Source organism: Ranitomeya variabilis, chromosome 6, assembly GCF_051348905.1.
Source record: "Ranitomeya variabilis isolate aRanVar5 chromosome 6, aRanVar5.hap1, whole genome shotgun sequence".
NCBI classification, from domain to species: Eukaryota; Metazoa; Chordata; class Amphibia; order Anura; family Dendrobatidae; genus Ranitomeya; species Ranitomeya variabilis.
In genome coordinates, this window is record NC_135237.1 from 309,197,817 (window position 1) to 309,225,614 (window position 27,798).

Genomic DNA, 27,798 nt, shown 5'->3' on the forward strand with positions numbered 1-27,798 from the left:
TCGAGGACTGGGTTATGAGATTGCAGCCATGGCAATCCAAGCACCAACACATCATGTAGATTATACAGCACAAGAAAGCGAATAATCTCCTGATGATCCGGATTAATTCGCATAGTTACTTGTGTCCAGTATTGTGGTTTATTACTAGCCAATGGGGTGGAGTCAATCCCCTTCAGAGGTATAGGAGTTTCAAGAGGCTCTAAATCATACCCACAGCGTTTGGCAAAGGACCAATCCATAAGACTCAAAGCGGCGCCAGAGTCGACATAGGCGTCCGCGGTAATAGACGATAAAGAACAAATCAGGGTCACAGATAGAATAAACTTAGACTGAAAAGTGCCAATTGAAACAGACTTATCAAGCTTCTTAGTACGCTTAGAGCATGCTGATATAACATGAGTTGAATCACCACAATAAAAGCACAACCCATTTTTTCGTCTAAAATTCTGCCGTTCGCTTCTGGACAGAATTCTATCACATTGCATATTCTCTGGCGTCTTCTCAGTAGACACCGCCAAATGGTGCACAGGTTTGCGCTCCCGCAGACGTCTATCGATCTGGATAGCCATTGTCATGGACTCATTCAGACCCGCAGGCACAGGGAACCCCACCATAACATCCTTAACGGCATCAGAGAGACCCTCTCTGAAATTCGCCGCCAGGGCGCACTCATTCCACTGAGTAAGCACAGACCATTTACGGAATTTTTGGCAGTATATTTCAACTTCATCTTGCCCCTGAGATAGGGACATCAAGGCTTTTTCCGCCTGAAGCTCTAAATGAGGTTCCTCATAAAGCAACCCCAAGGCCAGAAAAAACGCATCCACATTGAGCAACGCAGGATCCCCTGGAGCCAATGCAAAAGCCCAATCTTGAGGGTCGCCCCGGAGCAAGGAAATCACAATCCTGACCTGCTGAGCAGGATCTCCAGCAGAGCGAGATTTCAGGGACAAAAACAACTTGCAATTATTTTTGAAATTTTGAAAGCAAGATCTATTCCCCGAGAAAAATTCAGGCAAAGGAATTCTAGGTTCAGATATAGGAACATGAACAACAAAATCTTGTAAATTTTGAACTTTCGTGGTGAGATTATTCAAACCTGCAGCTAAACTCTGAATATCCATTTTAAACAGGTGAACACAGAGCCATTCCAGGATTAGAAGGAGAGAGAGAGAGGAAGGCTGCAATATAGGCAGACTTGCAAGTGATTCAATTGAAAGCACACTCAGAACTGAAGGAAAAAAAAAAAAAAAATTTCAGCAGACTTCTTTTTTTCTCTCCTTTCTCTGCCAATTAATTTAACCCTTTGTGGGCCGGTCAAACTGTTATGGTACTCAATGGCAAGAGAACATAGCCCAGCATACATAGGAACTAGCTCTTGGAAGGATGGAAACTTAAACTGACCATGAACTAAACCTGCCGCACAACTAACAGTAGCCGGGTAGCGTAGCCTGCGTTTTATCCCTAGACGCCCAGCGCCGGCCGGAGGACTAACTAATCCTGGCAGAGGAAAATATAGTCCTGGCTCACCTCTAGAGAAATTTCCCCGAAAGGCAGACAGAGGCCCCCACATATATTGGCGGTGATTTAAGATGAAAATGACAAACGTAGTATGAAAATAGGTTTAGCAAAATCGAGGTCCGCTTACTAGATAGCAGGAAGACAGAAAGGGTACTTTCATGGTCAGCTGAAAACCCTATCAATACACCATCCTGAAATTACTTTAAGACTCTAGTATTAACTCATAACATCAGAGTGGCAATTTCAGATCACAAGAGCTTTCCAGACACAGAAACGAAACTGCAGCTGTGAACTGGAACAAAATGCAAAAAACAAACAAGGACAAAAGTCCGACTTAGCTGGAAGTTGTCTGGTAGCAGGAACATGCACAGAAAGGCTTCTGATTACAATGTTGACCGGCATGGAAGTGACAGAGGAGCAAGGTTAAATAGCGACTCCCACATCCTGATGGGAACAGGTGAACAGAGGGGATGATGCACACAAGTTCAATTCCACCAGTGGCCACCGGGGGAGCCCAAAATCCAATTTCACAACACCCCTCCACACCGTGAGTCGGTGTGGTGGTTATTTTTTGTAAACTCTGCGTGGACTTTTTAGTTTTTATACTGACCGCACAGTAGCCTTTCCTATCTCTGTCTATTTAGATAGTATTGGCCTCCTTTGCTAACAAATCTAGTTTCATTTCTGAGTTTGTCATTTCCCTCTCCACTCACCGTCAATATTTGTGGGGGGCTGTCTTCCTTTGGGGGTTTCTCTGAGGCGAGATAGTTTTCCGTTTCCATCTTCAGGGGTAGCTAGTTCTTAGGCTGTGCAGAGGCGTCTAGGCAGAGTTAGGTACGCTCCACGGCTATTTCTAGTGTTGGTGTTAGGAGTAGGGATTGCGGTCAGTAGAGTTACCACCTCCTCAGAGCTAGTACATTATTTGTTTTACCCACTAGGTCATTTCAGTGCTGCTCCGTATTCACTAGGTCATATCAGTGATTACTGTCTGTGGAGCTGCTACCTCCTCTAAGTTTGTCCATGATTGGTTTTACCCACCAGGTCATCTCAGTACCGCTCTGTAACCACCAGGTTATAACATCTCACCTTGTCATTTTGTGGCAGTATAATTCAGCTTTGTGCAGAGCTGTTTGATAGCAAAAAAAATTGTATTTGCTAATGGTATTTAGCACGCCATATCTCACCTTTTCATTTAGTGACAGTGACATTGTTCTGTGATTTGAGCTGTTGCCGAATAACTAAAAAATTGGCTATGGTAATGTGATTCAGCATACCATAACTCACCTTGTCATTTAGTGGCCATGAAATTCATCTTTGTGCAGAGCTGTTTTACAGTAACAGAAAAATATTTTGTAATTGCTAACGGTGTTCAGCGCACTATATCTGACCTTGTCATTTTTGTGGCAGTGACATTTTTCTGTGATTTAATAATAATATAATCTTTATTTATACAGTGCCAACATATTCCGCAGCGCTTTACAGTTTACAGTGATTTGAGCTGTTGCCCTGTAGCTACCTAGTGCCTGACAGCGAGGCAGCACTGTCAGGCACTAGGTAGGTTCCACCATCTGAGAACAGTCAACAACACTAGGGATGGGAATGATTCAGAGCTTTCATACATCGACAGGCATACATCCACACACACAATAATAAGTTTACACTAGCGCAGGACTTAGTCCCAGGGATGCCCGCTCACCACTGATCAGTACTGGTTACTAGGGTTGAGCGACTTTGACTTTTTTAGGGTCGAGTCATGTTTCGCGAAACCCGACTTTTTGAAAAGTCGAGTCGGGCGAAATCGGCCAATTACTGCGAAAAGTCGAGGATCGGCCGGAACACGAAACCCTATGCAAGTCAATGGGGATTTTTTTTTCTCTCTCTCTCTCTCTCTCTCTCTCCCCTCCATCCCAGCACAGAAAATTTAGTTTCACACATTGCAAATCCCTACTGCGCACAAGCGATAAAATGATGATAGGCGTGCACGCCCCTAACCCCTATGTCATCACTCTGCCCACACTCCTTCATTGGCTGAAAAAATGACGCTAAACGCGTCATACGAAACGCGACTTTGGCGCCAAGATCGCGTACCGCATGGCCGACCCCACACAGGGATCTGGTCGGGTTTCATGAGACGCCGACTTTGCCAAAAGTCGGCGACTTATGAAAATGAACGATCCGTTTCGCTCAACCCTACTGGTTACAATGGCTAAGCTTGGAAGGACAGCAGTAACCAGCCGCACAGTATCAGCTTGAGTCAGACACTGGGACCCATGTCTCTGCTGAGCAGGTTCCATTGCAGCTGGAGGAGATTGGGAGACCGCAGCGGAGATGGTTAGAGATTCTCCCTGTGCAGAGGTGGGAACTCGACACCTAACATTGCCCCCTCCTATGGCCCCCTCCTTGGACCTCGCTACGCTTCGAAGGCAGCAATGAGCTGCGGAGCCCAAATGTGCTCAACAGGCTCCCAGGACCAGTCTTCTAGACCATGACCCTTCCAATCCACAAATAGAATTTTTTGCTTTTTGACGCGTACCACTTTACACCCCATGATGGCATTCACCTCGTAATTGTCTGTGGATGAGACCAATGTCCCTGCAGATTACTTGGAAAACCGGGATATGTGGACAGGCTTTTAGGAGGGACACATGAAAGGTGTCGGTGATGCCTAGGCATGGAGGAAGGTCCAGACGGTAGACCACAGGATTAACCTGTTCCAGGACCTTGAAGGGGCCTAGGTAGTGAGGTGCAAACTTAGTGGACTCAACTCGCTGCCTGATGTTACGGGAAGAGAGCCACACTAAATCACCAGGAGCAAAGGTCAGAGCGGGGTGCCGATATGCATCAGCGGAGGCCCTCATTCTTTCCTTGGAGGCCCGGATAGCATCCTGTGTGCGGTCCCAAATGTTACGTGCCTCCACAACCCAGTCTGCCACCCTGGAGCCAGTGGAAGACATGGGCATGGGTACATGAACTTGATGATGCTGGCCGTAATTAAGGAGGAATGGGGTCTGCCCAGTGGAGTTGGCTATGGTGTTGTTCAGTGCAAACTCTGCCCACGGTAGCAAGGATGCCCAGTCATCATGGCTGGCTAAGACAAAATGTCCAGGTATGTGACCAGGGTTTGGTTGGCCCTCTCTACCAACCCATTCATCTCGGAATGGTATGCTGAAGAGAGATTCAGCTCGATGCTGACAAGATGACAAAGCTTTTTCCAGAACCGAGACAAAAACTGGGGACCCCGATCGCTGACAAAATAATGGTGCAGCTATGGGACTTGGGAAAGCCCACCACAAAGTCCATACTGACCATTTCCCAGGGCCTGTCCACCACTGGCAGGAGGTAAAGTAGCCCAGCAGGCTGTTTTCAAGAAGACTTATTCTTGGCACAAGAGACACATGCCCGAATATTGTCTTTGATGTTACGTGCCATATGCAGCCACTAGTATTTCCTCGCCAAAATCTCAGATGTCTTCTTGGTCCCAAAATGTCCACCCACCCTGGACGAATGAGCCCAGGAGAGAACCTCCGGTTGCAAATTAGATGGCACAAAGGTCTTGCTCGGGGGCACAGACTCAAGTGAAACCGGGGCCACGGTCCTCAGGCTCTTCAAAGGGACAATTAGCTGAGGCTCCTCCTTTATTGATAACACTACGGAGCGGGAGAGAGCATCAGATGTTCTTCTCCGCGGAGAGATAGTGGAGGGTGAAGTGGAAGTGGGAGAAGAACAAGGACAATCTAGCCTGGCGAGCGTTTAGCCACTGGGCAGTCTGTAAATAAACCAAATTTTGGTGGTTGGTATACACTTGAAGGGAAAATGAGCCCCCTCCAGGAGGTGTCTCCACTCTGAGAAGGCCAACTTCATAGCTAGCAACTACCTGTCCCTGATATAATAATTCCTCTCCTCTGATGTGAAGGTCTTGAAGAAAAAGAAGCAAGGATGCTTCTGACCTTGAGCATCCTTTTGGAAGAGGACTGCTCCAGCACAGACAGATGAGGCATCCACCTCCATAATAAATGGTTTATCTACATCGGGGCAATGTAGGATGGGAGTGCAAGCAAAATGAGACTTAATAAATAGGAAGGCCTTGGAGACCTCCTCTGACCACAATTTGGGATTAGCTCCTTTCTTGGTGAGGGCAACCAGGGGTGCTACCAAGGTTGAGAAGTGAAGAATGAACTGGCGATAATAGTTAATGAACCCCATAAAGCGCTGCACCGCCTTGAGAGAATGGTGTTCCTGCCAGTCCATCACAGCCTGTTACTTGGCAGGATCCATAGCCAATCCCTGGGCTGAGATGATATTGACAAGGAAAGCAAGGACTCCTGCCAAACAGAAACTTCTCCAAATTGGCATAGAGGGAGTTTGCCCGTAGGTGGGCGAAGTCTTTGCAAACATCTCTCTGGTGGGAATCTAAATCTGGAGAGTAGATGAGAATATCATTCAGATAGACTACAATTCAGGTGGTGAGCATATCCCGGAAGATATCATTCACAAAGTCTTGGAAAACAGCAGGAGCATTGCAGAGCTTGAAGGGCATCACCAGGTATTCATAATGCCTGTCCCTGGTGTTAAATGCCGCTTTCCATTAACCCCCCTCACGGATGCGAATCAAGTTGTAAGCACCCCGCAGATCAAGCTTAGTAAATACCCTCGCTCCCCGCAACCTAGCGAATAACTCAGATCTCAGGGGCAGAGGGTTTTTGTTCTTAATGGTGATGGTGTTAAAACCCCTGTAATCTATGCATGGACATAATTCTCCATTCTTCTTCTGCACGAAGGGGAACCCCGCCCCCACAGGTGACACTGACTTCCTAATTAATTCTCTTGCAAGATTCTCCTGAATGTATTGGGTCATCACCTCGGTCTCCGGGAGAGACAGGGGATAGACTCGACCCCGGAGAGGCTCAGCACCAGGCAAGAGGTCAATAGGACAGTCATAGGGATGGTGGGGCAGAAGGATCTCCGCAGCCCTCTTGGAGAACACGTCTGCATATGGTCAATAGCGTTTGGGGAGAGAGGAAAGATCTGCGGGTACTTCAGTAGTAGCAACCTGAACGCACTCCCTCAGACATCTACCCTCCCAAGATTCACTCCATCCCTGAATTCTCCCTGAGGACCACTCAATATGAGGAGAGTGGTAGTGTCCCTAACATGACCTCATCAATTCCCTCTGGGATGACTAGTAGGGAGATAATTTCCTGATGGGATGGAAATATGGATAAGGTAAATGGGATGGTCTCGTGTGTTATCTGTGAGGGCAGTGTCGACCCATTTACCACTCGTACAGTCACAGGTTTGCGAGCATCACCAGGGGTATTGCGTGCCATTGGGCAAAGGCAGATGACATAAATTGCCCTCCTCTCCAGAATCCATGCAAAGCTCTACCATAAAAGTGGATGGGCCTATGGCAATTGCCCCCTTGAAGGACAGTTTGGAGGAAAACGTCGCCGTGTCTAGTGTACCTCCTCCTTCAACCACTAGAAGCTGATGTTTTCCTGACAGCTGGGAACATCTGGAAGTAAGATATCCTGACTGCCGGCAGACATAACAGACCATGTGTGCACAAGCGGTCCAGGACTTAGATCCCACTCGTAACACCTCCATGGCCTCATGTGGCTTGGATGACTGGACCGGAAATTCCAGATGTTTGGCGAAGGTGGGAGCCAGCCGAAACCTCTGCCTACACTGGGCTCGCTCCATCCTTCGATCGTTAAAACGGAGGTCGATGTGAGTTGATTCAGCTATTAGCTCCTCCAGTGTGGCAGGAATCTCCCTAGTGACCAAAGCGTCCTTCACATGATCTGCCAGCCCCCTCCAAAATACAGGGATGAGGGCTTTATCCGGCCACTCCAGCTGAGACGCTAACGTTTAGAAGTGGACGGAAAAATAGCTGACCAAGGATGAGCCCTATGTTAGTGCCAGCAGTTGGAGCGCCATATCATGGGTGACTTGAGGTCCCAAAAAGACCTGTTTTAGAGTGCTCAGGAACCGTGGAGCACTCTGCACTGCATGATCGTCATGCTTCCATAGCGGCGTATCCCACTCCAATGCTCTGCCTGACAAAAGAGAAATAATAAATCCCAACTAGATGGGTATTTCCTGAAGGAACTACAGATAGTGCTTTGGAATGGTGCCCGGGCTGCCCCTGCAAGACTTTCACACTTGGGTGCCCCTCAGGCGCTGGTTTGGTAGTTGTAGCCCCTCAGGGTTGAGCTTAACCCCTGGGGACCTGCTGAGGCCACTTGCGCCTCCTAGGGCCCATTTTTTGATCTTCAGAAAATGTAAGAGCAAATTAAAAATGGAAATTGCAGATCTGACATCGGCCAACATGTGGAAGATCCCCAGAACATATAAGGTGAAGTTTAAATGTGTCAAGATTAGGGTTGAGCTGAACCGTTCCCTGAGGTTCGTTATTAGTAGCGAATCTTGTGTGTTTGTATTCACTTTTGGTGCATACGAACACACGCTGAAAGTTCGTTCCCCCCAATTTTTTTTTTTTCTGTCATCTTACCTGTCGGCGGCGTGGGGTCAGCAGAGCAGGTTTCCAGGATCAGCACCATTCACAGGTCCCGGCATCAGCACCATCAGCAGCTCCCGGCATCATCACCATCGGCAGGTCCTGGCCTCATCACCATCGGCAGGTCCCAGCATCATCGGCATGTCCCAACATCAGCACCATCGGTAAGGTCTCGGCATCAGCACCATCGGCAGGTCCCGGCATCAGCACCATCGGCAGGTCACAGCATCATCACCATCGGCAGGTCACAGCATCATCATCATCGGCAGGTCCCACAGCATCGGAGTAGCAGGTCCCGGCATCAGCAGCATGTGAGATGACAGCGAAAGAGCAGGTCCCGGCATCAGTGGAGTCAATGGGTTAAGAGCAGGGACTCTTCCGGAGCTCTGGAGTCCCTGCTCGTAACCCATTGACTCCACCGCCTATGCCGCTATGCATATGCATATGCGTACACATAAGACAATATGCGTACGTATATGAGAGAATATGTGTACGCATATTAGCGAATATATGTACGCATATTAGCGAATATGCATACGTACAGTATATACGCACTTTTTCCCCTATTGCGTATGTTCGTATTCGTGTGTATTAGTATTCAGATTCGTACAAAAAAAAGTTAGTATTTGGAAATGGTTCCAACTAACGGCAAAAAGACGGTTTCGGCTCATCCCTAGTCAAGATCACTAGCAATATCGTCTGCCAAAAGCGGCTACCAAAGATCTAGCAATCAGATTTCTCTAAGCTTAAACTTGGTCGAGAACCGGGCACCAAGCAATCATTTGCTCATCTCTATCTGCTAGCAGATGATATTGCAACCAATATTGTATTGTGTAAAGCCCACCATGCAAAATTCTCACATTCATTTGTTTGTCTACTTTTTTGTACCACAATGATTGTATATGAGGTCTTGGTTAGTATTCTGCCCAAATTTCAGTTTTTAAAAACGTAATTTATGCAAAATGCAACTCTTAAAAAAAAAAAAGTAGCTGAAAATTTGTGCAGCAATACGTAAGCTCGCAAGCCACGTCAAGGCTCCTCATCTTCTTGCGAGTCCTAACTAACTAAAAAAAATAAAAGGGGAGACTATCTAAGCTAGGGTGGTCAAAATTTAGAGTAGCCAATGTACATTTGGCTTTGCGAATAAAAAAAAAAAGTTTGATTGCAAAAAATTCTTTTTTTTTTTTTTTTTACATTTTACTCCTTTTATTTGCATTTAGCAGAGGAGCCATTAATAATGGCGTGTATTATAGGACAGGAGCTGCGTCTCTAGTATCAGGACCCCTGTGGAGCCTGAGCTCCGGGAGACAAATCGTCCTCCTATTGTAAGACAGAAGAGACACAACTCGATGATACAGAGAAAGGCGAAGAAAACCCCCGGAGATCCGAGTCTCAGGGGGGAAAGAAAATTCCTTCCTGACCCCAAATATGGCGGTCGGTTCAGGGTCTGTCATGTTTCGTTTTTCTGCCCTGTGGGTGTCCAGCTACAGGAAACTACAAAGAGGCGAATATTGAGACGAAGCTAACAGAAAAACGAAGCATAATGGAGCCTTCATCACCCTGCATCATATCTATCCTCCTACCTAGCGCTAACCCCGCTCCTAAAAGCTTACAATCTAAAGTGATGATCAGTTCAGGTTCTAACACGTTTTGTCCTCTTGGGTGTCCGTCTTCTATACAGAATACTGCAAAGAGACGGACCCCGAAATGGAGCCGACAGAATCGAAAACTTTATGAAAGAAGCGTCAGTAGTAGCCCATGCTAGCCAGAGAACACGACTAGTGGTGATGCATGCCCACATATGCCACACGTGATCCTGCAAAGCAAATCAGTTATAACTAGTGTTGAGAGATACCGTCCGATACTTGAAAGTATCGGTATCGGAAAGTATCGGCCGATACCGTCACAGTATCGGAATCCAATCCGATACCGATACCCGATACCAATACAAGTCAATGGGACTCATGTATCGGACGGTATCCCTGATGGTTCCCAGGGTCTGAAGGAGAGGAAACTCTCCTTCAGGCCCTGGGAACCATATAAATGTGTAAAAGAAAGAATTAAAATAAAAAATATCGCTATACTCACCTGTCCGACGCAGCCGGGACTTCAGCGCAGGAACCGGCAGCGTTGTTTGTTTAAAAATCGCGCTATTACTTGGTTACGTGAATTCCCGGCTTGTGATTGGTCAGGTCGGCCATGTTGCCGGGACGCGGACCAATCACAGCAAGCCGTGACGAAATTACGTCACGGCTTGCTGTGATTGGTCCGCGTCCCGGCAATATGGCCGCCCTGACCAATCACAAGCCGGGACGTCACGGGAGGCTGGACACGCGCTCATTTTAAAATGGGCGCGTGTCCAGCCTCCCGTGACGTCACGGCTTGTGATTGGTTGCGCCGCGATCAACCAATCACAAGCCGGGAGGCTGGACGCGCTCATTTTGAAATGGGCGCGTGTCCAGCCTCCCGTGACGTCACGGCTTGTGATTGGTTGATCGCGGCGCAACCAATCACAAGCCGGGAGGCTGGACGCGCTCATTTTGAAATGGGCGCGTGTCCAGCCTCCCGGCTTGTGATTGGTTGACCGCGACGCAACCAATCACAAGCCGTGACGTCACGGGAGGCTGGACACGCGCCCTTTTTAAAATGAGCGCGTTTCCAGCCTCCCGTGACGTCACGGCTTGTGATTGGTTAATGGCGGCCATGTTGCCGGGACGCGGACCAATCACAGCAAGCCGTGACGTATTTTCGTCACGGCTTGCTGTGATTGGTCCGCGGCCCGGCAACATGGCCGCCCTGACCAATCACAAGCCGGGACTTCGCGTAACCATGTAAAAGCGGGAATTTTAAACAAACAACGCTGCCGGTTCCTGCGCTGAGGTCCCGGCTGCGTCGGACAGGTGAGTATAGCGATATTTTTTATTTTAATTCTCTATTTTACACATTTTAACATTAATGTTGTTCCGATACCCGATACCCGATACCACAAGAGTATCGGAATCCCGGTATCGGAATTCCGATACAGCAAGTATCGGCCGATACCCGATACTTGCAGCATCGGAATGCTCAACACTAGTTATAACCCCTTCCCCAAGTGTGGTGATGATAGGTGCAGGTTCTTTGAAAGAAGAGTCAGTTCCCCATGCTAGCCAGAGAACCCAACTAGTGGAGATGCAAGCCGTCCGCTTGCAATAAAACTATCTCATGCAAGTGGCATGCATGCCTTCAGTAAATGCCACTACATCATAGAAGTACAGTGTGATATATGCACGATATAGGTGCCGCGATTACATGCATTAGATACATGCTTGTGCTTGCATGCAAGTGCATGTTTGTGCTTCACACATAAGGTGTATGGGGTGCACGCAACTTGCACTTTCCTGCCTTCTGTGCATGTCACTAACGCCGAACAAAGGATGATACATGGTCTAACAAAGTATGATACAAAAATATATACTTTATTGATAACAATAAAACCAAGTGCAAGGAAGGGAATAATAATGGCTATACAGGGGAGATTCTGTGCATGTCGCGGTATACACTTAATGTGAGGGTGCTCGGACTTTCCTGCCTTCTGTCCAAACACTTGCACCCCATGCCTTCAGTACATGTTTGCTCTGCATATATCCTGAGCATGCTTGCGCTGCATATATCGTGTGCATGCTTGTGATGCACGCCTGCGATGCGTGCTTGCGATATGTGTCTGATAGAAGTGTGAAGCATTTCTTCAGGCATGCAAACAATTGACACGAGAAGACTTGAGAGATATGTGTGACAGGTGGGCAATGACATGTATAATAAATTTGGGTGATAGACGTGTAATAGAGATGGGTGAAAGATTGTTAACATGTTCCCCACTTGACTGACCAAAATATGTCTGCTCTGTTTCCTCTCTAGCCCCCCCCCATCTCTAGTGTGTGTAAACCCATTGAAATCAATGGGGTGCATTATTTTAGTGCAAATTCGCACTAATAAAACACGTGTGTAGGAGCCATAACTCAGCTTCATACATATGTATATTATATGTTCCATACCAGGGATACCGCGTCTCCCTAGATGTCACATACCGGGGATAAATCTTCTCCCAATCTTGGCTAGGTCCCCACAGATTGCCTCCCCGCATTCGATTTTTACCTACAAATTTGCACACACTCTTATTTTGACCCCTTATGCTGAAGAACGCCCTGTGTCCATCCAGTTCAGCCTATTTTAGTGTACCTATCCTGCAGTGTTGATCCAAAGGAAGGCAAAAAACTCCATGAGGTAGCAGCCAATTTTCCACATAGGGAAAAAATTCCTTCCCGACTCCAAATATGGCAGTCAGATTAAATCCCTGGATCAACAACTATTCTGTAAAATGTAGTTATTTATAACATAATATTGTTACTCACAGAAAAGAATCCATACCTTACTTGTAAAACTAAAAAAAATAATAATAAAACCCATATTCCACTGGGTCCTGAGTCAAATACACGAAAAAAGGACTGCTGTATACCTGATATAGTCTCAGGTAAATAGAGAACTAGTAAAGACAAAATAAACTACAGCAGTATAAGTAAACTTAAAAGGACTGCTGTATACCTGATATAGTCTCAGGTAAATAGAGAACTAGTAAAGACAAAATAAACTACAGCAGTATAAGTAAACTTAAAAGGACTTCTGTATACCTGATATAGTCTCAGGTAAATAGAGAACTATTAAAGACAAAATAAACTACAGCAGTATAAATAAACTTAAAAGGACTGCTGTATACCTGATATAGTCTCAGGTAAATACAGAACTAGTAAAGACAAAATAAACTACAACAGTATAAGTAAACGTAAAAGGACTGCTGAGGCAAGATACCCCACTCAGCAGTACAGGGTTAGGCTTCGTTTCCACTTGCGCCCCTCTCCATCAGAAGGTGATCCGTGATGGATTTGACATGACATGGATCACAACACATCAGGTGTTTGTCTACATCCTGGCCCTGAGTTCAGCAAAGATAAGATTGCTAGAGGGCATGTGGAATAGAGAGGAGATTAAGCCAAAACCCAGCCAACTAGTTAGTAAGCTGTAATCATACTTTAAAAGGTCCCATCACACTAAGCGACTCTCCAGCGATCCCAACAACGATCTGACCTGGCCAGGATCGCTGGAACGTCGCAAAATGATCATTGGGATCACTGGTGAGATGTCAAAAACAACTACGTCCACAGCGACACAGCAACGATATGGGTCGTTGTAACGACCCATACGCCGACCTGTTAGACGAGCCACGCACCAGGAAATCGCTGTGGAGGTCGTTGCTTAGGCGTCAAACACGCTGATGCATGCCGCCCTGCGGGAGAGGAATGATCAGAAAATGGTCCAGGCCGTTACGTCACGATCAGCGATCTCACAGCGGGGGTCTGGTCGCTACTAGGTGTCAAACACAGCAAGATCGCTGCCGAGGTCGCTGTAGCATCACAAAACTGGTGACTTAGCAGCGATCTTGCTAACGATCTCATTATGTGTAATGGGGGCTTTACTCCCAGTCTCTGTGCTTCCCTCATAAAAGAGAAAAGATCCACAACACAGGTGTTTGTCTGCATCCTGGCCCTGAGTTCAGTACAGATAAGATTGCTAGAGGGCATGTGGAATAGAGAGGAGATTAAGCCAAAATCCAGCCAACTAGTTAGTAAACTGTAATCATACTTGTACTCCCAGTCTCTGCTCTTCCCTCATAAAAGAGAAAAGATCCACAGAACAGGTGTTTGTCTGCATCCTGGCCCTGAGTTCAGTAAAGATAAGATTGCTAGAGGGCATGTGGAATAGAGAGGAGATTAAGCCAAAACCCAGTCAACTAGTTAGTAAGCTGTAATCATACTTGTACTCCCAGTCTCTGCTCTTCCCTCATAAAAGAAAAGATCCACAGCACAGGTGTTTGTCTGCATCCTGGCCCTGAGTTCAGTACAGATAAGATTGCTAGAGGGCATGTGGAATAGAGAGGAGATTAAAGGTGCCGTTACACTGAGCAACTTACCAGCGATCGCGACCAGCGACGTGATCGCTGGTAAGTTGCTGTGTGGTCGCTGGGGAGCTGTCACACAGACAGCTCTCTCCAGCGACCAAGCGACTTCGGCATCGCTGAAACTGTCTTCAGCGATGCCGAAGTCCCCATGTAAAAAAAAAAAAAACACTACATACGCACCTTCTGTCGTCCTTCATGTCCCTCGGCGCTTGCCGCACTGACTGTGTCTCAGCGCCGGCCGGCCGTAACAGCGGTGCCCAGCGGTGAACCGCTGTTACTGCAGGTTCACCGCTGGGCTCTGCTTTACGGCCGGACGGCGCTGAGACAGTCAGTACGGCAAGCTCCAGGGGACGTGACGGACAACAGACGGTGAGTATGTAGTGTTTTTTTTTTTTACTTTTACCATGGTATCCATGGTAAATATCGGGTTTCTAAGCGCGGCCCTGCGCTTAGTAACCCGATGTTTACCATGGATACCAGTGAAGACATCGCTGGATCGGCGTCACACACGGCGATCCAGCGGTGTCAGCGGGAGAGTTGCGACGAAAGAAAGTTTGTCCACTCTCCCTGCAACCAGCGATATCCCAGCAGGATCCAGATCGCTGCTGCGTGCCAAACATAGCGATATCGCTATACAGGACGCTGCAACGTCACAGATCGCTGGCGATATCGCCTAGTGTGACGGTACCTTAAGGCAAAACCCAGCCAACTAGTTAGTAAACTGTAATCATACTTGCACTCCCAGTCTCTGCTATTCCCTCATAAAAGAGAAAAGATCCACAGCACAGGTGTTTGTCTGCATCCTGGCCCTGAGTTCAGTAAAGATAACATTGCTAGAGTGCATGTGGAATAGAGAGGAGATTAAGTCAAAACCCAGCCAACTAGTTAGTAAACTGTAATCATACTTTTACTCCCAGTCTCTGCGCTTCCCTCATAAAAGAGAAAAGATCCACAACACATCAGGTGCTTGCCTGCATCCTGTCCTGAGTTTAGCTCCTGCCATTTAACCCTCCACAGGGAAAGGAATGGGAGGAGAACCACATGTCTAGCAGTACTGCAGGAGATCAATTGATTACAGGAGTGCAAATTAGGTTAAAATACAATAAACAGGATTATGATAACTGTAATATGTCTGGAGTACACCAGATTCGGCACAATACTTCTGGCTGAAAATATACAAATGATCTAGAAGTGTATTCTTCTCTGTAGTAGCTGCTGTAATTAGCTGTTTGTAGCCTCTGGACTGCAGCATTTCAAATATGGGCTTCTTTCTATCTGACAATAGATCCTCATTGAAGTCACCACAAATAATTAGTGGACCATGTTGAATAATTTCTAAAGAATTCAACAAGTTAGAGAGTTGTGGCAAAAACAGATTAGTGCTGTAATCTGGAGGCCTGTAAATTACTGAAATTAGAGATGGAATTGGTGCCTCAACTCTCAAAACCAGGAACTCAAGGTCAGTCACGCTCTGCATATATTGCATTGGACTTGCTTGAATGTCATTTTTCACATAGATGGCTACTCCACCGCCATTCTTATTAGACAGATTAGAATAGGTCGAATATGAAACCTGCCTGTTTCTTTTAAACATTTGATAGTTTTGTAATTCTATGTCATTACTGACAAATTGGCCTGAAAGATGAGTTTCGGTGAAACATAAAATGTCTGCACGACACATTTCATGATGACTTCTCACATCATCAATGTGGACTGACAGTCCTTCCACGTTGTGGTGAATAAATGTTAGAAAAGGAGAACTTGGCCATTGAAGACTATTGAGTAAAGGCATAGCATTATTGACTGTTGCTATTTTCATGTTTTCCAAAGATCTTGTGATTTGTGGATCAGCATAGATTTGATTTTCATTGAAGTCAAAAATGTGTAGTCCAGAAAGGGAAGTTGTTCTACTGAGAGCAACATATGCCATGCCTGGTTCAAAAATATGCTTTAATGAAACTACTGCAGAAGTTGTAGTCATGCCTTGCACCTTATGTACTGTGCAGGCAAAAGCAAGTTTAATAGGAAACTGGTGACGAACAACTCCTTTTTTGCTCAGGGGCTCTTCTATTCTCTCTATATACACCAAGTTACCTGTTGGTGTGCATGTCCTGTTGTGATTCTTCTGTCCGGCATTTGGATTATCTAATTCAACACCAAGCTTCATTACAACTATTTTATCATCTTCTAATTGGGAAACAATAGCAGCAATTTTTCCAAATGAACCATTTACTAGTCCATCCTCCACATCTATGTTTCTAATCAGCATCACACGTGCACCCTCAGCAACTTGTAGCCTGTCTGGCAGATCCCCTTTTTGACTTGCAAAAGGTATTTTCTGCTTTTCCATCCGCCATGTTTTAAGATGTTTTTTATAGTCATGTGCATCGATGTTTATCACTACAGAATGCAAAGCAGATATAATGGCTGCGTTATGCTCATCTACATCTTTATTTCTGGCAAACACATGAAGGACGTCCTTTGGACAATCTTCAATTTGAGTCACAAACTGCTGAGAAAGTAAGGCTCTATCTACTTCAGATATTGCCTCTTCCTTGCCTTTTAATCTAATTCTGTTTAATAGTTCGGCAAACGCTACATCCTCTTTTTGGCGCATTATTTCCGTGAGGGTAACTACCTGAAAGAGGTCCTGCCAGAAATCAAGCATGTGGTCTTCAAAAACACAGAGAGGTTTCGCTTTACCTGGAGGTGGCAACTGGTAGAAGTCTCCCACTGCTAGAACAGACATGCCTCCAAAACGTTTTTTGATACCTTTAATGTCTTGTAGCCTCCAATTGATGTAAGCAAACAGTGGTTTGGAGACCATGGACACCTCATCAATAATAATAATTTCAGCATTTGACAGCGCTACTCTCAGTTCATCAAGACAATTTCCCAACCCCTGGTATGGTGGTTTAAGACTTCTTGGTAATTTCAAAATGGAATGTAAAGTTTTGCCTGAAATGTTAAAGGCTGCTGTGCCAGTGAAGGCTGAGAGTAGGACAGTAGGCATGGAAATATCAGTTTCCTCAGAAATCCTGGGAAGCCTCTGAAGTATCTTTGATGCCTCTAAATAGATACATTTAATGAGGTGTGATTTACCAGTACCAGCTCCACCAGTCACAAATAGAAAAAACTGTTCTGGATTTTCTCCGCGCACACGTCTTACGCACCATTTACGTATTGTATAGAAAATGGATGCCTGACTTTGATTCAGATTCTGATACATCTGTTTCATCACAGCAGGGTTTGCAACAGGTCCTTCAAATGTTGCTGCTGTGGTACATTTCTTTTTGGGACTTTTACTGTATTCAGGAACATCATCTAATTCGTTCAGTTCCTCAGGGTTTATCTCCTCACGCTCTGAAATACACTCCAGTCTAATAAGCTCAGACTCTGGAGCAAGTGTCGCCCATGCATCCTCCATCGGTCCATTTTTTTCAAGCTCTTCAATGGCCTTTTCGACTGTTTTACTGTATTTTTCGTACGGTGCCCTATTTTTTTTGACAATTGAAAACACGGTCTGAACACAGTTACTTCCAGGAAGCTGTACAGTTCCACAAGCTAAGAAAGATTCGTATGATGGGAAATCTTTTGGTTTGAGCTGTGTAGGTGAGCGGTAGGGTAGGTATAGTTTTAGTACTGTGGCATAGAATTTCTCAGGAGAATTTTTCTGGGAAAATCGAGCATATCTAATGACAGCAGGTTTTCCTTGTGTTCGTTTTTGAATGGATCCAATACCATTTAGAAGGGACAGGACATTTCTGCTTTTTCTCTGCCTACCATAGACTACTCTATAAGTGGAAGCGAATTCTGCCATGCACATGTTTTCAAACTCTGGTGTGTCTGGCCTGTTTTGATATTTTTCTGTTATTCCTGACATCCAAACATTTTCTGATTCTGGACTTTTATCATTTAAGGACCTCAAAGGCAAACTCATTTTTAAGGCATTGTCATCAGTGGGTATGAATACAACAAGACGAGAACAGGATTTAAGTTTCAGACTGCATACACGGGCAACGGCTTCTTGAATACTGACCTCTCGATTTTTAGAATAGGCCTGCATAATCTGTTTCATTTCATCACGATCAGATATGTTAGCTTGTCTTGTGTCGGCAACAATTCTTTTAAGGTAATGACTCATCTCATGTTCACCTTTTGAAATGTATGATAAAATATACATTATACAAGAGTGTGGATTTAATATATACTGAATATCGATATTTGCATTCCATGCTCTTAACAAATGCTTGTTATAATTATTTACCCAGGCATCCTTTGGCTGTCGTTTCATCATTAGCGCACTAGAACTGTTTAGGAAACTTATACAACACTTGTATTCCTCATGACTTAATTTGCATTGTGCAAGTAGTTGGGATATGCTTGCAGATGAAGCCTCAGGTTTATGCAGTAAATCCCAAAGGGGTTTAAGTCTCCTTTTTGCTTTTTCAAGGGACATGACTAGTGTTGAGCGATACTTTCCGATATCGGAAAGTATCGGTATCGGAAAGTATCGGCCGATACCGTCAAAATATCGGATCCAATCCGATACCGATACCCGATCCCAATGCAAGTCAATGGGACGAAAATATCGGAATTAAAATAAACCCTTTATAAACTTGTAGGTTCATTCTACATGAAGGAAAACAACTAAGAATAATGTAGGATGTATTGGGGGACGTGGCGGAGATATTAAAGGGACAGAGGTTTAGCCCAATGTAATAGAATAGCAGGATTTTTAATTTTTTTTTATGAAGTTCGGCGTTAGAAAGAATTTGACTATGTTATTTTTTTTTTTTTTATGTCAGATATTGATGTTTCACTACTTCCACGCCCTTCACCTTCTTTTTTACTTCTCCCACGCTTTCTTCTTAATTATCCTCATCATCAGCTTCTTTGACATCAACTTCTTCACCTTATTCATCTTCTTCTTCATCTTCTACCTATTATTTTTTGGGTTACATTGTTCATATTCTTTTTATTTTACTATTATCTTCATCATATTCAACTTCTTCATCATATTCTTATTTGTGACAGGCATTCCCGTAGTTGTTATCTATAAAAGTTTGAAGATTACACCTTCCGTTCTGCCTGTCACAAAACAGTTACATTTGTCCGCGTTCAGTTTGGCCTGCAGCATCAGGCTTTATCCAGGGGCACCACGAGGAGGAACGGACTCACCCCCATACACTGCTTAGTCTTCTTCTGCTTATAATTTACATAATATTTTTTTGCTCTGATATTTTGTGTTATGCTTAATGTCCTTCTGCTCTTTGTTCTGCAGCCTCTTGTTCTTCTGCTTCTCGGTCTTCCAGGTCGTCGTCGTCTCCAGGGTCGTCGTCTCCGGGGTCGTCGTCATCGGGGTGGTCTCCGGGGTCGTCGTCATCGGGGTGGTCTTCAGGGTCATCGTCTCCAGGGTCGTCGTCATCACGGTGGTTGTCGTCTCTGGTGTCGTCGTCATCTTAGGGGTGTTCTTCCGGGTCATCGTGTTTAGTCTCTTGAACTTGGAAATGTAGCAGAAGGTACAAGAAGGCTGAGAAAATGCCGAGAACCAGCTGATGGAACTGGAACTCGGATGGCTACCCGAAGGTCCAAGAGCCAATGGAACTACCGAGGACCAGCTGACGTTACTGGAACCCGGTTACTAAGCAGGAGGTACCCGTGCCTGAAAGCACTACCAAGGACCACCTGACGTTGGTGGAACTCGGATACCCAGAGGGAGGCACCTAAGCCAAAGGCTCTGCCCGGAACCAGCTGACGGTACTGGAACCAGGATGGGGAGCAGAAGGTACAAGAGCAAAAGACACTGCCGAGAACCAGCTGACGGTGCTGGAACCCGGATGGGTAGCCGAAGGTCCAAGAGCCAATGGAACTACCGAGGACCAGCTGACGTTACTGGAACCCGGTTACTAAGCAGGAGGTACCCGTGCCTGAAAGCACTACCAAGGACCACCTGACGTTGGTGGAACTCGGATACCCAGAGGGAGGCACCTAAGCCAAAGGCTCTGCCCGGAACCAGCTGACGGTACTGGAACCAGGATGTGGAGCAGAAGGTACAAGAGCAAGTGTCTGCGTGGCTTTTGCAGGACACGTTGCCGGCTGCACAGCAGGGGAACAGCTGGCGGTGCTGGACCCCACTGACACATTGGCGAGGTGTTTGGCTCTGTGCAGCCAGCACTTCCGGACAGCAACGAGCGGTGTTGTAGCCCGGGCTCTGCAGGGGGAGCAGAGTGTAGGCCGAAGCCTACTTGAACCAATTTCAAAGGTAACCTTTAACCCCCCCTCAGGGGTTAGAAAGTAGAAGAGCCACAGCTTATGCAGCAGTAGTGCTGCACAAGTCAAAGGTTGCTCTTTTAATTTCGCTCCTTGCACACGCTGAATGAAACACGTATAACATTTAGCCCTTTATACAGTCAAACTGTGTTGGAGGCGCGAGTTCCCTTTGTAATGAGACGCAGCACAGATGTCAAGAATCCCACCTTGGTGCTGGGTGCAGCCTCCCGAGCGTTGTTATTTGCTGTACAGGAGTCTGCGCTGTCGTGTTATCCCCTGGCCTAGCGCTGTTAGCGCTGCCCATCTTCTGACCTCATTTAATGTTGGCCGGTGCGGTTTGCGATGCCCATGAATCACAGCCCCGCAGTGTATTGACATAGTTTAAACACTGCGGGGCTGGGATTCAGGGCCTGGCGCAGCACATATGTTCGCCTCTCACACTCGGGTCCTTACACCCGCTTCAGACTGTGCGGCGTCATCTGATCCCTTATCGCATGCCACGGCCATGAAGCCGCACAGTCCGAAGAAGGCGGAAGGAGAGGAGGGACAGGCGAACTGATGCACTGATCCTGCCCATCAATCACACCCTCGCAGTCCCAATAAATAAGACACCGAGGGGCGTTGTGTGGGTCAGGGCGGCCGCAGAGGCGCAGGCAGCCAAACAATGATGCCAGAAGACGGGCAGCGCTACCAAGGGGGTTGCAGCGTGTCATTACAAAGGAAAGTCACACCACCGGGACGGTTAAATGGTCACACAGAGGACACATTGCAGACGTGTTTTCAGTTCCACATGTGCGAGGAGAATACGTTTCTGAGCCACCTTGCACACATGCAGCATTACCGCTGTACAAGGTGGCTGGATAACGTAAAAACGCCTGGGGGAGGGGGGACAGGTTCCCTTCAATTTCAGTTCTTGTGTCTGCGTGGCTTTTGCAGGACACGTTGCCGGCTGCACAGCAGGGGAACAGCTGGCGGTGCTGGACCCCACTGACACATTGGCTGGTGTTTTTCTCTGTGCAGCTAGCACATCTGGGCAAAAACTGGCGGTGTGTTAGAGCCCAGGGACAGCAGGAGGAGGAGCAGGAGGAGGAGGAGCAGGGGGAGGGGAGTGTAGGCCGAAGCCTGCACAGGCGGCAGCTTTGGGTGTGTTGTGTCTGCGTGGCTTTTGCAGGACACGTTGCCGGCTACACAGCAGGGGAACAGCTGGCGGTGCTGGACCCCACTGACACATTGGCGAGGTGTTTGGCTCTGTGCAGCCAGCACTTCCGGACAGCAACTAGCGTTGTTGGAGCCCGGGCTCTGCAGGTGGAGCAGAGTGTAGGCCGAAGCCTAATTGAACCGATTTCAAAAGTCACCTTTAACCCCCCCTCAGGGGTTACAAAGTAGAAGAGCCACAGCTTATGCAGCAGCAGTGCTGCGCAAGTCAAAGGTTGCTCTTGTAATTTTTCTCCTTGCACACGCTGAATGGAACACGTATAACATTTAGCCCTTTAGACAGTCAAACTGTGTAATGGAGGCGAGAGTTCCCTTTGTAATGAGACGCAGCACAGGTGTCAAGAATCCCACCTTGGTGCTGGGTGCAGCCTCCCGAGCGTTGTTATTTGCTGTACAGGAGTCTGCGCTGTCGTGTTATCCCCTGGCCTAGCGCCGTTAGCGCTGCCCATCTTCTGGCATCATGTAATGTCGGCCGGTGCGGTTCGCGATGCCCATGAATCCCAGCCCCGCAGTGTCTTAACATTGTTAAAACACTGCGGGGCTGGGATTCAGGGCCTGGCGCAGCACATATGTTCGCCTCTCACACTCGGGTCCTTACACCCGCTTCAGACTGTGCGGCGTCATCTGATCCCTTATCGCATGCCACGGCCATGAAGCCGCACAGTCCGAAGAAGGCGGAAGGAGAGGAGGGACAGGCGAACTGATGCACTGATCCTGCCCATCAATCACACCCTCGCAGTCCCAATAAATAAGACACCGAGGGGCGTTGTGTGGGTCAGGGCGGCCGCAGAGGCGCAGGCAGCCAAACAATGATGCCAGAAGACGGGCAGCGCTACCAAGGGGGTTGCAGCGTGTCATTACAAAGGAAAGTCACACCACCGGGACGGTTAAATGGTCACACAGAGGACACATTGCAGACGTGTTTTCAGTTCCACATGTGCGAGGAGAATACGTTTCTGAGCCACCTTGCACACATGCAGCATTACCGCTGTACAAGGTGGCTGGATAACGTAAAAACGCCTGGGGGAGGGGGGACAGGTTCCCTTCAATTTCAGTTCTTGTGTCTGCGTGGCTTTTGCAGGACACGTTGCCGGCTGCACAGCAGGGGAACAGCTGGCGGTGCTGGACCCCACTGACACATTGGCTGGTGTTTTTCTCTGTGCAGCTAGCACATCTGGGCAAAAACTGGCGGTGTGTTAGAGCCCAGGGACAGCAGGAGGAGGAGCAGGAGGAGGAGGAGCAGGGGGAGGGGAGTGTAGGCCGAAGCCTGCACAGGCGGCAGCTTTGGGTGTGTTGTGTCTGCGTGGCTTTTGCAGGACACGTTGCCGGCTACACAGCAGGGGAACAGCTGGCGGTGCTGGACCCCACTGACACATTGGCGAGGTGTTTGGCTCTGTGCAGCCAGCACTTCCGGACAGCAACTAGCGTTGTTGGAGCCCGGGCTCTGCAGGTGGAGCAGAGTGTAGGCCGAAGCCTAATTGAACCGATTTCAAAAGTCACCTTTAACCCCCCCTCAGGGGTTACAAAGTAGAAGAGCCACAGCTTATGCAGCAGCAGTGCTGCGCAAGTCAAAGGTTGCTCTTGTAATTTTTCTCCTTGCACACGCTGAATGGAACACGTATAACATTTAGCCCTTTAGACAGTCAAACTGTGTAATGGAGGCGAGAGTTCCCTTTGTAATGAGACGCAGCACAGGTGTCAAGAATCCCACCTTGGTGCTGGGTGCAGCCTCCCGAGCGTTGTTATTTGCTGTACAGGAGTCTGCGCTGTCGTGTTATCCCCTGGCCTAGCGCCGTTAGCGCTGCCCATCTTCTGGCATCATGTAATGTCGGCCGGTGCGGTTCGCGATGCCCATGAATCCCAGCCCCGCAGTGTCTTAACATTGTTAAAACACTGCGGGGCTGGGATTCAGGGCCTGGCGCAGCACATATGTTCGCCTCTCACACTCGGGTCCTTACACCCGCTTCAGACTGTGCGGCGTCATCTGATCCCTTATCGCATGCCACGGCCATGAAGCCGCACAGTCCGAAGAAGGCGGAAGGAGAGGAGGGACAGGCGAACTGATGCACTGATCCTGCCCATCAATCACACCCTCGCAGTCCCAATAAATAAGACACCGAGGGGCGTTGTGTGGGTCAGGGCGGCCGCAGAGGCGCAGGCAGCCAAACAATGATGCCAGAAGACGGGCAGCGCTACCAAGGGGGTTGCAGCGTGTCATTACAAAGGAAAGTCACACCACCGGGACGGTTAAATGGTCACACAGAGGACACATTGCAGACGTGTTTTCAGTTCCACATGTGCGAGGAGAATACGTTTCTGAGCCACCTTGCACACATGCAGCATTACCGCTGTACAAGGTGGCTGGATAACGTAAAAACGCCTGGGGGAGGGGGGACAGGTTCCCTTCAATTTCAGTTCTTGTGTCTGCGTGGCTTTTGCAGGACACGTTGCCGGCTGCACAGCAGGGGAACAGCTGGCGGTGCTGGACCCCACTGACACATTGGCTGGTGTTTTTCTCTGTGCAGCTAGCACATCTGGGCAAAAACTGGCGGTGTGTTAGAGCCCAGGGACAGCAGGAGGAGGAGCAGGAGGAGGAGGAGCAGGGGGAGGGGAGTGTAGGCCGAAGCCTGCACAGGCGGCAGCTTTGGGTGTGTTGTGTCTGCGTGGCTTTTGCAGGACACGTTGCCGGCTACACAGCAGGGGAACAGCTGGCGGTGCTGGACCCCACTGACACATTGGCGAGGTGTTTGGCTCTGTGCAGCCAGCACTTCCGGACAGCAACTAGCGTTGTTGGAGCCCGGGCTCTGCAGGTGGAGCAGAGTGTAGGCCGAAGCCTAATTGAACCGATTTCAAAAGTCACCTTTAACCCCCCCTCAGGGGTTACAAAGTAGAAGAGCCACAGCTTATGCAGCAGCAGTGCTGCGCAAGTCAAAGGTTGCTCTTGTAATTTTTCTCCTTGCACACGCTGAATGGAACACGTATAACATTTAGCCCTTTAGACAGTCAAACTGTGTAATGGAGGCGAGAGTTCCCTTTGTAATGAGACGCAGCACAGGTGTCAAGAATCCCACCTTGGTGCTGGGTGCAGCCTCCCGAGCGTTGTTATTTGCTGTACAGGAGTCTGCGCTGTCGTGTTATCCCCTGGCCTAGCGCCGTTAGCGCTGCCCATCTTCTGGCATCATGTAATGTCGGCCGGTGCGGTTCGCGATGCCCATGAATCCCAGCCCCGCAGTGTCTTAACATTGTTAAAACACTGCGGGGCTGGGATTCAGGGCCTGGCGCAGCACATATGTTCGCCTCTCACACTCGGGTCCTTACACCCGCTTCAGACTGTGCGGCGTCATCTGATCCCTTATCGCATGCCACGGCCATGAAGCCGCACAGTCCGAAGAAGGCGGAAGGAGAGGAGGGACAGGCGAACTGATGCACTGATCCTGCCCATCAATCACACCCTCGCAGTCCCAATAAATAAGACACCGAGGGGCGTTGTGTGGGTCAGGGCGGCCGCAGAGGCGCAGGCAGCCAAACAATGATGCCAGAAGACGGGCAGCGCTACCAAGGGGGTTGCAGCGTGTCATTACAAAGGAAAGTCACACCACCGGGACGGTTAAATGGTCACACAGAGGACACATTGCAGACGTGTTTTCAGTTCCACATGTGCGAGGAGAATACGTTTCTGAGCCACCTTGCACACATGCAGCATTACCGCTGTACAAGGTGGCTGGATAACGTAAAAACGCCTGGGGGAGGGGGGACAGGTTCCCTTCAATTTCAGTTCTTGTGTCTGCGTGGCTTTTGCAGGACACGTTGCCGGCTGCACAGCAGGGGAACAGCTGGCGGTGCTGGACCCCACTGACACATTGGCTGGTGTTTTTCTCTGTGCAGCTAGCACATCTGGGCAAAAACTGGCGGTGTGTTAGAGCCCAGGGACAGCAGGAGGAGGAGCAGGAGGAGGAGGAGCAGGGGGAGGGGAGTGTAGGCCGAAGCCTGCACAGGCGGCAGCTTTGGGTGTGTTGTGTCTGCGTGGCTTTTGCAGGACACGTTGCCGGCTACACAGCAGGGGAACAGCTGGCGGTGCTGGACCCCACTGACACATTGGCGAGGTGTTTGGCTCTGTGCAGCCAGCACTTCCGGACAGCAACTAGCGTTGTTGGAGCCCGGGCTCTGCAGGTGGAGCAGAGTGTAGGCCGAAGCCTAATTGAACCGATTTCAAAAGTCACCTTTAACCCCCCTTCAGGGGTTACAAAGTAGAAGAGCCACAGCTTATGCAGCAGCAGTGCTGCGCAAGTCAAAGGTTGCTCTTGTAATTTTTCTCCTTGCACACGCTGAATGGAACACGTATAACATTTAGCCCTTTAGACAGTCAAACTGTGTAATGGAGGCGAGAGTTCCCTTTGTAATGAGACGCAGCACAGGTGTCAAGAATCCCACCTTGGTGCTGGGTGCAGCCTCCCGAGCGTTGTTATTTGCTGTACAGGAGTCTGCGCTGTCGTGTTATCCCCTGGCCTAGCGCCGTTAGCGCTGCCCATCTTCTGGCATCATGTAATGTCGGCCGGTGCGGTTCGCGATGCCCATGAATCCCAGCCCCGCAGTGTCTTAACATTGTTAAAACACTGCGGGGCTGGGATTCAGGGCCTGGCGCAGCACATATGTTCGCCTCTCACACTCGGGTCCTTACACCCGCTTCAGACTGTGCGGCGTCATCTGATCCCTTATCGCATGCCACGGCCATGAAGCCGCACAGTCCGAAGAAGGCGGAAGGAGAGGAGGGACAGGCGAACTGATGCACTGATCCTGCCCATCAATCACACCCTCGCAGTCCCAATAAATAAGACACCGAGGGGCGTTGTGTGGGTCAGGGCGGCCGCAGAGGCGCAGGCAGCCAAACAATGATGCCAGAAGACGGGCAGCGCTACCAAGGGGGTTGCAGCGTGTCATTACAAAGGAAAGTCACACCACCGGGACGGTTAAATGGTCACACAGAGGACACATTGCAGACGTGTTTTCAGTTCCACATGTGCGAGGAGAATACGTTTCTGAGCCACCTTGCACACATGCAGCATTACCGCTGTACAAGGTGGCTGGATAACGTAAAAACGCCTGGGGGAGGGGGGACAGGTTCCCTTCAATTTCAGTTCTTGTGTCTGCGTGGCTTTTGCAGGACACGTTGCCGGCTGCACAGCAGGGGAACAGCTGGCGGTGCTGGACCCCACTGACACATTGGCTGGTGTTTTTCTCTGTGCAGCTAGCACATCTGGGCAAAAACTGGCGGTGTGTTAGAGCCCAGGGACAGCAGGAGGAGGAGCAGGAGGAGGAGGAGCAGGGGGAGGGGAGTGTAGGCCGAAGCCTGCACAGGCGGCAGCTTTGGGTGTGTTGTGTCTGCGTGGCTTTTGCAGGACACGTTGCCGGCTACACAGCAGGGGAACAGCTGGCGGTGCTGGACCCCACTGACACATTGGCGAGGTGTTTGGCTCTGTGCAGCCAGCACTTCCGGACAGCAACTAGCGTTGTTGGAGCCCGGGCTCTGCAGGTGGAGCAGAGTGTAGGCCGAAGCCTAATTGAACCGATTTCAAAAGTCACCTTTAACCCCCCCTCAGGGGTTACAAAGTAGAAGAGCCACAGCTTATGCAGCAGCAGTGCTGCGCAAGTCAAAGGTTGCTCTTGTAATTTTTCTCCTTGCACACGCTGAATGGAACACGTATAACATTTAGCCCTTTAGACAGTCAAACTGTGTAATGGAGGCGAGAGTTCCCTTTGTAATGAGACGCAGCACAGGTGTCAAGAATCCCACCTTGGTGCTGGGTGCAGCCTCCCGAGCGTTGTTATTTGCTGTACAGGAGTCTGCGCTGTCGTGTTATCCCCTGGCCTAGCGCCGTTAGCGCTGCCCATCTTCTGGCATCATGTAATGTCGGCCGGTGCGGTTCGCGATGCCCATGAATCCCAGCCCCGCAGTGTCTTAACATTGTTAAAACACTGCGGGGCTGGGATTCAGGGCCTGGCGCAGCACATATGTTCGCCTCTCACACTCGGGTCCTTACACCCGCTTCAGACTGTGCGGCGTCATCTGATCCCTTATCGCATGCCACGGCCATGAAGCCGCACAGTCCGAAGAAGGCGGAAGGAGAGGAGGGACAGGCGAACTGATGCACTGATCCTGCCCATCAATCACACCCTCGCAGTCCCAATAAATAAGACACCGAGGGGCGTTGTGTGGGTCAGGGCGGCCGCAGAGGCGCAGGCAGCCAAACAATGATGCCAGAAGACGGGCAGCGCTACCAAG